The 12049-nt window shown below is 40.5% G+C and overlaps 1 protein-coding gene across 9 annotated transcripts in view; it reads left to right on the top strand.

Moving 5' to 3' along the window:
• bcor (BCL6 corepressor) overlaps nucleotides 1-12049 on the top strand; it is a 279901-nt gene that overhangs the window by 169867 nt on the left and 97985 nt on the right. The window contains exon 1 of one of the 9 annotated variants that reach the window (XM_078409199.1): nucleotides 10938-11061. The exons of the other annotated variants lie outside the window; for them this stretch is intronic. The gene's annotated coding sequence lies outside the window, so the exon portion shown is untranslated. Of the gene's footprint in view, nucleotides 1-10937; nucleotides 11062-12049 lie in introns of those variants that run through there. 9 annotated transcript variants of the gene reach the window in all.

Genomic DNA, 12049 nt, shown 5'->3' with positions numbered 1-12049 from the left:
GTGCGATCAATCCAAAATGAGAATTTGAGTTGATATCAGGATAAAAAATGTTCAGTTGGATTCATTGTGACCGAATCCAATATTGAACTTCTTTGTTAAGCTAAAATAATAGTGAAGGATAACTTTAAGCATCTGTTGCATCTTATTTGAAACATCCATATGGTTGTCTCCTCCACATTGGTACATAGACCACTGAATCTATATTTTTATCTGACAGGCTCATAGACAGGCGTGATCAATAAAGAAGTTGTGTGCCAAGAATGGATTAAAGTGATAGGCATAAAGGGATCATCACACATTGAGATACTGATAGTTTTACACGGGTTAGTTCTTAGGTTGATTTTAAATTGGCAGGTACAGCACGGGGTGGATTTATTGCATTTAATTAATGGTGACCAGAGGAAAGAAAGTAAATGCTCAACACCAAGTTGTACTCAGTTGTGCAAAAAAAATTGAATGATGTTGCCCTACATGATGCAATCAGATTTTATGTACTGAAATCTAAATGTTCAGGGAAAAGAAACAATCCATTGTCTTTTTTTAAGACCTCCATGGTGAATGGCCTTATAGCCATAGCATTCATACAACTGCATTGTAACATATTTTTCTAATGTTTGAGATCTTACTCTTATATATTTAATTTTAAAGCAAATTAAGATGAGCTAAATGGTAGATCAGTTTTTCATTTAAGTTTTATAAACTGTAAAGTTTTGGCCAGGTTCTGTTAAATTTCATGAATTGAACTCAATAGTTAATCTGATTTAAACGTGCAGTTTACAATTAATTTTCCTTATTTGTATAATATCAGTATTACTTAACAATAATGCTATTATTTGGCTTATGTCCATGGCATAAGGGGTTGGTGAAGTACTATTAATCAGAACAGTTGTCAGAAATACTTAATGTTGGAACAGCTGATGTGACAAGACACAACCGTTAGATGTAACGGATACAATGGGCTGTTTGCTAGCTGAATGTGATGCCAAAATAAAAATCATAACTTGTAAGTAAAATGGATTTTGTATTTGTAATTCCATTGTTATTTTTCTAGTTTCATCCTGTATTTTAATAGCTAATTAAAAACAAAAAATGCTGGAAACACACAGTGGGTCAGACAGCATTTGTGAAAGTTGAACAGAGTTCACATTTCGGGCCAAAGATCTGACCAAGGGTCATAGACCTAAAACCTAATTCTATTTATCGTTCTACAAACACCACTTGACCAACTCAATGTTTCCACAACTTTCTATTATTAATTTCATATTTCCTGCAGCAGCAATCTTTTTTAGATTTTCCCTCTTACAACAGAATTGTATTTCTTTGTGTTTTCCCCAATTTTACTGTGTTGGCCACTAATGCTTAGTGATCTATTGAATGTTTTAAAAATTACCATGCTAAAAATATTCTCCCTCATATATACTTTAAAATTGAACATAAATATTTTTAAATCAGGTTTCACAAATGAGACTTACGATAGTTGATTAGATCTACATTAAGTTTTTTTTATCTGCAAGCTCCTTTCTTATAATTATGTGTGAAGTTTGTACCTTCATCTGTTCGGCAGAAACTTGCTGCATCTGGCTTGGACAATTAAAAGAATAGATTAACTTAATATTGTGGACATTTGATCTTGTCCATTTGTAACTGACTTTGCACTGTTCTCCTCAAGCTGGTAACAATGAAACTAGCATTAGAACCACTTTTAAATGGTTAATGGTCGAGGATAAATGTACAGTGTTTACACAATCTATTTCAGACCCATGAAGATTTGGTACTTGAAAATGGCTCTTTATCGTAAAACAATCTCTTTGTTCCCAACTGGCCAAATAATGTAAGATTCTAGATGGTAGAAGTAGCAGAATCTTATTGCAATCATATATGACATTAGACAAAAATGTAGAACGTATGCCAAGATGTGACAATGTTGCAAGCTTTTTTTTTTACAGAAGTTTTACTTATGAATACTACATTGTTACACTTGAACGTATGAATTAATAGGTTTAGTTTGCCACTTGGTAAAACTGAGTGATTTGATTATAACCTCATCTCCACAGTTTGATCAATGTGGTATTCTTTCACCCCTTTGGAAATCAGGATCCTATCTATGCCTGCATTAAAAATATTTCAAGACTCTGTTTCCACCAATTTTTGAGGAAGTACATTCCAAAAGACTTAAGACTGTTAGTAAACAATATTGCATAATCTCAATATTGGGTGGTACAGTACTACAGCTAGTAGAGAAAATGTCTAGGAAGGAACTGCAGATGCTGATTTAAACCAAAGATAGACACAAAAAGCTGGAGTAACTCAACAGACAAGGCAGCATCTCTGGAGACAATGAATAGGCGACATTTTAGATCTGAAAAAGGGTCTCGATCCGAAAAGTTACCTATTCCTTTTCCCCAGATATGCTGTCTGACTCGCTGAGTTACTCCAGCTTTTTATGTCCATCTTAGAGATAATGTCTCACATCTTAGATTTAATCATGACCTCCAGCGGCTAAATGGAGTTTGCATATTTTCCCTATAATTGTGGGATTCCTATAGATGTTCAGGTTTTCTTCCACATCAAAATGATATGTGGGTTGGTAAGTTAATTGATACCTTGTGTGTTGGTAAGTGATAGAATCTGATGTGTATATTTGTGGGTGAAGGTTGTGGGAATTAATGCAAATGGCGGCACGGTGACGCAGCGGTAGAGTTGCTGCCTTACAGCGAATGCAGCGCCGAAGACTCAGGTTCGATCCTGACTACGGGCGCCGTCTGTACGGAGTTTGTACGTTCTCCCCGTGACCTGCGTGGGTTTTCTCCGAGATCTTCGGTTTCCTCCCACACTCCAAAGACGTACAGGTTTGTAGGTTAATTGACTGGGTAAAATGTAAAAATTGTCCCTAGTGTGTGTAAGATAGTGTTAATGTGTGGGGATCGCTGGGCGGCACGGACTTGGTGGGCCGAAGGGCCTGTTTCCGCGCTGTATCTCTAAATCTAAAAAAATGTTGGGAGAATTAAATTGGAGTATTATAGGATTGGTGCAAATGAGTGCTTGATAGTCAGCGCAAACTCTGTGGGCCAAAGGGTCTGTTTCTGGGCCTATGTCACAATGAATTAAGTAGGCGATGTCTCACTTTTAAAGACTGATTCCTAGCTCAACATACTTTCTCAAGAGGAAAATCATTTCCATTTCCACTCTGTCAAGATCCTTCAGGATATCATGCTTTACAAGCAAGTCCCATCGCCATAGCTCCATGGATACAAGCACCGTCTTTCTTATCTTTTCTCATATGACAATGCTCTCTCATTCCAGATGTTGCCTTAATAAACCGCTGAACTTCCAGCCTATTTATTCCAGTCCATTACTGTATGCAGTAGGGTACTCCAGATGTAAACTCTTCAATCCCTCGCATACATAAGCTGCATACCCCTCCACTGAATTTCCCTTGCAAAATGAATAACATTTTGTTATTTACAGAATTATATGGTCTACCTGCACACTGGCTCTTTGCACTTTGGATTATGCTGCATTTTTTTGTGGATTCTATAACCTGACAACAGCAGAACAATGTGAATTAAGTCATTTTAATGCAAATACCTCCTGTAGAAAAAGTAATTTGTTAAATATTGCCCTATTGATAAAAAGGTTTGGATCTGAATTGAAATGGTGTGAAATATTTCAGTCTGACATTTCTCCTGCAAGCTGGTCACCAGTAAATGTTAGAAAGTTTAAAATACATATTGCCTTCATATGTTAACTAGTGGATTGTTATTTGCATAACAACATCCCCTCATGCAGGCACGTGTTGCCAGGAGATATAAACTTGTTCAATTGTTCTCGCCCCGAATTTAAAAGCAACTTAAATTTAGTGGAGATCTCAGGATAACAAAGGCTCTGGTTTGTTTCATTAACTTTTAGAGCAAATACATTCAGTAATTGAATTTTTTAGCAATGCACATCCACTGGATTGGCATCGGTTGCAAGCCAGATCATTGAAATTGTGTGTGTTCGCATAATTTGTGATCGTGTGGCGCAGACTTTATTTTTAAAAAAAAATAAAACAATTCATTCATTTTAAAATGTCGTATGGATTGTCCTAATCTTCATTGCGAGACTTTCATTCTTCGAATATTTCTGAAACCAGATCGATGACTGTGACTTAATTAACCTGGACCTGCTTAACCTGTCCAATTGGCTTACCAAATTAACAGTTTATTTTGGTTACATCGTAATTCTACGTTAAGGGGACACGCGGAAATGTAAAACACCGTATTTATTTCCTTCTCGGTTATTAAATGGAAAAAAAACCCCAATTAAGACCTGATAATATCGGCGCCTGGAAAAGCTTTAGTGCGGATTTTAATTTCTCATACGCTGAACATGTTTTAGTTGATTGCGTTCTATTCAATATTCTCTGCACCGTGGATATCGGTGAAGATAAGTTATGGTGCGAAAATAACTCACAATTTCTACAATTTGTTGAAATGATCCCTTTGCATTAAGAGTGTGTGTTGAGAGCTCTTTGCGCAACCTTGTTTTAATGTTGGCGACCGCACACCCAGAAGCTGTTCTCACTTTTGCACGGAGCGTCCACGTTACCTTCACATCGGCAGCAGCTCGCCTCTGTGGCCTCTTGTGGGGCTTTCTGAATACATGCAGCCATTTAATTATCAGACTATGGTTATATGTTTACTTTCGTTGGCCTTGGATGTTACCACTTCATAGCGGCCAGAAAGCGCAGTAAATGCTCTAGACGCCAATTTCGCCATCCACGCATCCTGTTAAAAGATCGAGCATCCCTCCCGACTGTGTTTACAATAAACTAAAAGGTTATTACGCCCAAAGAAAACGCGTGGAATGAGGCAGGCAGTAAGTGGGCGAGATCAGATTTCAGGCTCGGCTCCCAGAGGAGAAGTCAGGGTTTGATTGAAGCGCACTCCGCTCCTGCCTCCCCTGGGAGACCAGCCCTGAAACCTGAGATCGCGAGCCGTTTAAAAAAAAACCTTTGTGAAAAAAGGGACGAGAAGGCACGGATCGCTGAGCTCTTTGGAGGATTCTGGCAGCCTGTGCCTCCGCTGTGAATATCGAGTTGTGTTCTAGCGGTGATTGACTGAGATAGCACATTTTAGGAACCGCATTATACCGTTATCGTTTTTAAAACGTACTCTGTTAATCTTTGGCATATTATATACTAGACGTATACACCTGTGTGTGTGTGAGTGAGTGTGCAGTGGCTTAACTTTATGGGATAGATGGAATTAAGTCCAGACGCCGAACTTCGCTAATGGTGTCGTTAATTTTTGAGATGCTCAAGACAATCGCTTTACCAATCGCAAATAAAAATATCTGTTTTTAAGTTGCAACTATTTGAACGCACCGCCCAGAATGCCCATGCGCGCGATGGTCACTCGTTTGGCAATGCATTGAATTTAAACACATTAGAAAATTGAGTCTATATAAAACTTGATAACTGCACAGCACCTTTTTATTGCTCAAATGCAATTCAAATTATTTACAAAAAGCACTCAAAACGTGCATGGAATAAATTATTTGTCTGCTGTTTGAACACCAATTGGAATCCTTTCCTGAAAAAAAATAGCTGGAACGCAAAACAGACCACTGTGACAACTGTGGATTTTCTTGTTGCCTAACGACACATTTTAAACAGATGTGTTATGAAAAGTAGAAGATTAAAACGATTTTCCAAAGGAGGACGTGTGAATCACGTGTGGCGAATGAACATTTTCTGTTTTAATTGTACAGGTGTGACGGGCACCAGAAGACGGGTAAAACGGGGGCGGTTTTATGGATCGTCCGCGAGCAGATTTGTAGCACTAATTTTAAATAATTGGAATATTCTTATATAAAGAAGAGAGGCCCTTGGTTATGCAATCCTAAGGCATTGGATGCAATTAATTTTTGAAGCCAGTTCGGGCACATTCTTACATATACCATCATCACACCCGCCCTAGGTTTGAGTGTTTTGTGCTTTACGGCCGCTCAGGGAAGATTTAGGACCAGCTTTTAAACATCTCGCACTGTACCTTTTTTAATATTTAAATAGACGTATAATTGAAACAGGTATAATTTCCCCGCAAAGTGTTGCGGTCAGACATGTAAAGCAAGTTTTAACATGTTTAGCCCCATGGCAACCCAGAATGAGTTTCTAACAATTACCCTGTCTCGTATACAGTAGTTTTGAGATCTATACCCAAGGGATAGTCTATCAATGGTGCGGATATGTTCTGCACTGTGACTGGAAACACGTGCGATATAAGTGAAAGAGAACCAGAAACATCGTCACATTTTCTTTTTGTTTTTGCTTCTGCTGCATAGGGTTACACGTAGTACTGTGGAAGGAATGGGTACTTGGCGCATTTTGAAAAGTATAGGTTTAATGTACGGAGGGCAATGCCACAAACCAAGATCCCACCCGGTACTGTAACAGAGATTCCCTGTAATTTAGTGTGATTAATTGTTCAGTTGGGGCTGGGTGAAAAAAAAACACTGCTCGGAAATATAGGCCCTGTTCACTCAGAGTCTCGGGTCTGTGTTTGAAATCAGCTTGTTGTGTTTTTCGTAAATGATAATTTTCTATATATAGAGGTTGATTTCATGATTAGGGAAAGCAGCTGCCGCTGCGGATTCTAAAGTAATAAGAACAATGACGTTGTTGTTGGGCGGATTCGTGGTCTTCATCTGGGAGAATGTGTAGTCTGGTTTTTACAGCGGTGATCCAGAGAGACGAATGGAAATAATCTGACATCTGTTCCAGGAGACAGCCTCGATGCCAACTCCCACCTCGTCTTTTTTTAAAAGAGGTAACAACTCCGTTGCCAGTGTGATTTCTTTAAAAAATCATGGACGGAGTTCTGAAAATGCTGTTTTTTAAATATATATATGATTACATTTGTCCATGGAAAAATAGATTAACCCTTTCAGATTACCCATCTCTCCAAAATTGTCGAGACACAAGGTACAGCAAATGCTGGTTCATAAGGAAAACACAGTGTTCGAGTAACTCAGCCGGGTCAGGCAGCATCTCTAGAGGACATGGATACGTGGCCTATCCATGTCCTCCAGCGACGCTGCCTGACCCGGCCGAGTTACCCCAGCGTTTTGTGGTTTTTTCCCCCCAAACAAATGTCTCTTCGTCGATCTGCACTTCTTGCTGGTTTTATCTTGCTACAGCAATCTTGAAATTGTGTCATTTTTAATTTCAAGAGTGCGAATGCGGTGTCTTGTTATTTTGGAAAACCAACAAAAAAGGAATTGTTGCCTCAAAGGCAAAACAAAGAACAAGGAATAAAACCAATATTGATAACTTCAAGAAGGCATGTATTAATTCTCCGGATTTATCCATCGGTTAGATCAAAAAGCTACCTAATATTAATAGGCTTCCTTGTCACTCATTATGTAAGGAGATAATGAATTGCCGACCAAGGCCCGCCTGACCATGAGGAACATAGAATAGTATAGGACGGGAACAGAGCGTTCGGCCTACAATGTCCGTGCGGAGCATGATGTCGCGTTAAACTCATCTCCCCTCTACGTGATTCATATCCCCCCTCTGACATGTTATTCCCAGTAAATTCCTAAGAAGGTAAACGCTTGTCTAGTACAGTTTTAACAGTGAAACTTTACATTGAATGTACAGTTTTAACAGTGTCTTGATCGTGTGTGTACATATATATATATATGTATATATATATATATATATATATATAAAGCTACATTACAGTAAAGCTATTTTTTTGGGGTAAAGCAAAGCATAATTTATGTGTAGGGGGGGGGGGGTCAATTCTCAATAAGGGGAAGAGTCTGAAAATGCATGTGATTGTAAAACAGCCCAATATTTCAGAATAATGGTGAGAACGTGGACCTCGGTACGAGCTGAGGTGATTAAGGAGAATAGTATTAACACAATTAAAGGGTGACCAGTACACAGAATGACAGAAAGGAGTAGGATTATATTTTGACAGGGTGAAATGGTGTCGGGGTCGGTTAATTTACATGACATGCACCCTTTGAACGGAGTGTTCTGTTTCTGCGCTGTATTGTGTTTACAGCTGGATTGTTGGCTCCAGTTAGTTAGAACCAAGTTTATGCTGCTTGCCCATAACTAAATGTTGTAAGTTGGCCGGGGCAGCATTTCGCTCCTTAATGTTTGAAACTTTCAGAAATGTCCAGGAGCGTTAACACACCTTTGACCACATTTAAATTGGATTTACACCGCGATGTTACTATGTTCCTAGTGTCAAGTAGCGGGATTGCTTCTCTCCCAAGAGGTCGCGTCCCTCCAGAGTCAGTTAAGATCTTGAGTGATGAAACAGAACGTGGCTTTTTAAAAATTTATTGAATTGGCACAGCATAACTCAATTCTCAATTAAAAAAATATATAGCAAGCTACAATGGGCATGGAATACGCAGGCTTCAGTCGGCGCTTTATGTTAAAATATATCCTGCACAAGGAGTCCGTTAATCCATGATTCCCCCGAGTTGTCAAGGGTGTTTTTTTGTCGTGTGTCCCGAAACGGTTCAATGAAATTCTTACTTGCAGTTATAATAAAAAATACAGGAATCCATCCAGCTCGTCGGTTGAAGAGTGCAAAACAACAGATAAAAAGTTAAGTATTGTTCGGGGTAGTGCATTGATCACATCAATTACCCCAGTCATGATGTTAAAGAAAGTAGAAAACAAACTTAAACAGCTGGCGTATCTCAAGAGAGGAGGGGGTTGTTTATGGACAACCTCTTAGTTAAAAGAGGCAGATCCGAATAAGGAAAATTAATTTATTGTGTTTGTTGGAATTGTAAATAAAATTAATAAAATGGAAATACCCGGCAGCGTAGACAACATCAGTAGAAAGTGACACAGTTAACGTTTCAAATCTATAACCTTTCATCTGGTCATTGACCTGAAATGATAACTGCACCTCTCTCCACAGATGGTGCCCGAGCTGCTGAGTATTATCAGCATTTTCTATTTTTTAGTCAGAACAAGGAACCGGTTTTGGCTCTGGATAAGGAGTGTGGGGGAGGGGAGCTGATACTGAAGAGTCGAAGTGTGGGGTAATCTCGTTATGCGCATTTGGCTGAAAACGACCCATGTTATTAAGATGGAAGGAGATAATTTGTCACCTTTAATTAGACAGTTCTGCAAGGAAGGTTTTCTTGTACACTGGGTAACCTGGACGTTTTTCTGACGATTGATGGCTTTAAGACAGTTTGTGAACCGGGTGGGGCTGGATTTTGTGTCGTGGGGAATTTTCTTGAGCCCGTGGTATTCCTTCAGGTCAGTCTAACTTCAGTCTCAGTCTAATTAGGAGATGTTTCTTTCAATCCCATTTGGATTTCCGCTGACCAATATTTTGCTCACTGAAGTTGCTGGTAACCCCCCGATGAAGCTGCATTTCTGCAAACTCTAGTCGGAAGTCTGTCGATTCCGCAAATTTTAACCCGAGTGCAGTTTCTGCCCTGCACAGCGGTCATTTCTCCCAGTTTTGAAAGGAAGCTGCCGATTCCGCCAACCGTAAAGGAAAAGGAGAAGCGATTCTGAAGTTTAACCGGACGGCCGATTCTGCTAAAGCTAGTCGGAGGCCATCGTAGGAATTGCAGATCTGATCGTGCTCACTTTGAAGTTTACTGGGCTGGGAAATAAATAAAACCAGCCCGGTTTACAGCTCTCGCTGTAACACGGTTCTGTTGACGCCATCTCATCTCATCTCTCTAAAGTTAGTCGCAACAAAATCCGAAATCCAGTTGATTGATGTTCCAATTGACCTTCGTCGTATCACATCCCGTATTCTCCCTTTAACAATCGGGGGTTTATTGGTTCTCTCTGCGTTTATATTTTCCTCCAGATTAGCTGGAAGAAAATAAAGGGCCATTTGAAAAAAAAGTCCAACCCCATAGTCTGTTTTTTTGAGGAAGATTGCTCGATACTCCTGCAGGAGTCCCGCAGACTACTCTCGGGTTCCCCCAGGGATTTCCGCTAATCGATCTTGCCGACTAAGCTGTTGCTTCGTCAAAGGGGAATACAGCTCGTTGCCTGCCTTCCACAATTATGCAAAAATCAACCATCCGCGATCAATATCCCCTAACGTCCCTTCGAATTTATCTTTGTTTTCAGGCGGTCTTGACTGGCAGCTCCGCTTTTGAGCCAACCAGCTTTTCATTGTGAATCTGATTATCCCGTTTAAAGGAGGGAGAGGGAGCAGGGGGGGGGGCATGCAACACATCCAGCCAGAGCGAGAAGGATTGGGATTGCACTGTTGCGGCGCAAGGGAGGGCAGCGCAGCCGGAAAATGAACTCAGTCCCCACGGAGCTGGGCTTTCGTTGTGTCTGGCGGGCAGGAGCAGGAGCAGTTTCTAAAATGGCGCGCAGTCGGTGCGGAATGGAGAAGGTCTCGTCGTTAAAGTTAATACAGTCTCGGGGCAGCGTGAGAGCGGTCGGCCACGAAATGTTCAGCTGCAATAGTTGCAAACCAATCAATAACCCCCACCAACTCCCCTCCTGTCCACCTGGTTTATTGATCGCATTGAATGGGTGCGCAGTTCATTCATTGCCAGGGAGCCTTGCAGTCTCTCTCAGTGACCGCCTTCAGCAGTGGCCGTCTGTCTGTCCGGGCGCTTGGGTTCTGGTCTCAAGTATTAAAGTGTCAAAATGCAGTGAATGTTTTTTTTTAAACCCTTTGATTTGTACCTTCCGCCCTGGCAGGGCATTCCGGTGCAATTTTACACATCTGCAACTTTCTTCCTCGCCTGGTGGCCAATAGAACACCCCCCGCCCCCCCCCCCTCTCCTCCTCACTCTCTCCTTTCCCTTTTTTCAAATTGTATATATGGACTTATATAAGAGTCGAGTTTAACTGCGGGTTATTGCCGCCATTTTAAACGGCCAAGAATCAACGTTTTGTAAATGTATAAGGAGACGATCGGATGAAACTTGGGTCGAAGCCACAGTCGAGGCGAGACCAAAAAGCCTTGGCTTCTCTTTCGTGCCACCGATCCCCATCTAACCGGTTGGCTGGAAACAAGTTCGTCAAAGATTTTCATCAAAGTTTTATCGGTCGGTCTCTGAAAGTGAAATTTCTCTTGGAGTCCCCCCCTCCCCTCCTCTCCCTCCTTTAAAAAAATTCCAAACCGGGCAATTTGATTCCGCCAGTAGATGAGAACAAAGGTTACATGTGTTTACGGACCAGCCCTCAAGGTCATTTCTCAGTATGCTGCACGTGATGGGTCCGGGTGCACTCCTCTCTTCCCTGAAGTTATGTATCGCTTTCAGCTGTCAGACCCCTGAATGCGTTGCCATGTGTAATAATTGCCAGGATAGGTCGACCTGTAATAAATTCGAGCAGTTTACCCACCATGTAAACTACGCGTTTGTCGGGCGGGGGGGGGGGGGGTCATGGGAAACAATTCAGTGACTACCCTGCATTGCCAGCCCGCACATGGCTAGAGACACCGCATTGTTTTGCTAGTTCTGAGTGTGCTTTTGAATACGAGTCGTGATTTTGAAAACTATGCGCGACACTGTCTAGATATGCTTCTTTCCACCGCTCCTGTAATATGACGTGCAATTTGGTCCCAAGAGGGAGTTAAAACATAGTGCTGTGACTTAATTTAATTTACGTTGTGTTGATTCTCATTTGTGTTTAACGTGAACGGACTTTGAGAAAAATAAACTAATTAACAGTAATGAATGACATGCTCTACGTTTTTTCCCCCGGATACTGTCTACATTATTAATTTTTAAAATCGGTGACTTGTTCTTGTTCACTCATGTAAAATATATTTCTGTAAATTTACTTTCCTTAGATAGGATGAAACAGTGTGAATATCTTATTGGTTAAAAACCCCCCATCAGGTTATAAGCGCTTTCTGCTCCCAACATTTAATTTATTTGAAATGTACAACAAATAGGAGACTGCCCCATTTTTATTTGGAGTGAAAGTGCAGCCTTTATAGAAATATTATCTAGGAATAAAGGATTTTTGAACATGTAATATGTCTAGACTAAAAATACGAGCTCGGAAGTTAAATAAGAATGTTCAGTT

The sequence above is a fragment of the Rhinoraja longicauda genome, chromosome 12, assembly GCF_053455715.1.
Source record: "Rhinoraja longicauda isolate Sanriku21f chromosome 12, sRhiLon1.1, whole genome shotgun sequence".
Taxonomy (NCBI): Eukaryota; Metazoa; Chordata; class Chondrichthyes; order Rajiformes; family Arhynchobatidae; genus Rhinoraja; species Rhinoraja longicauda.
This window is presented reverse-complemented; position numbering and strand designations above follow the sequence as displayed.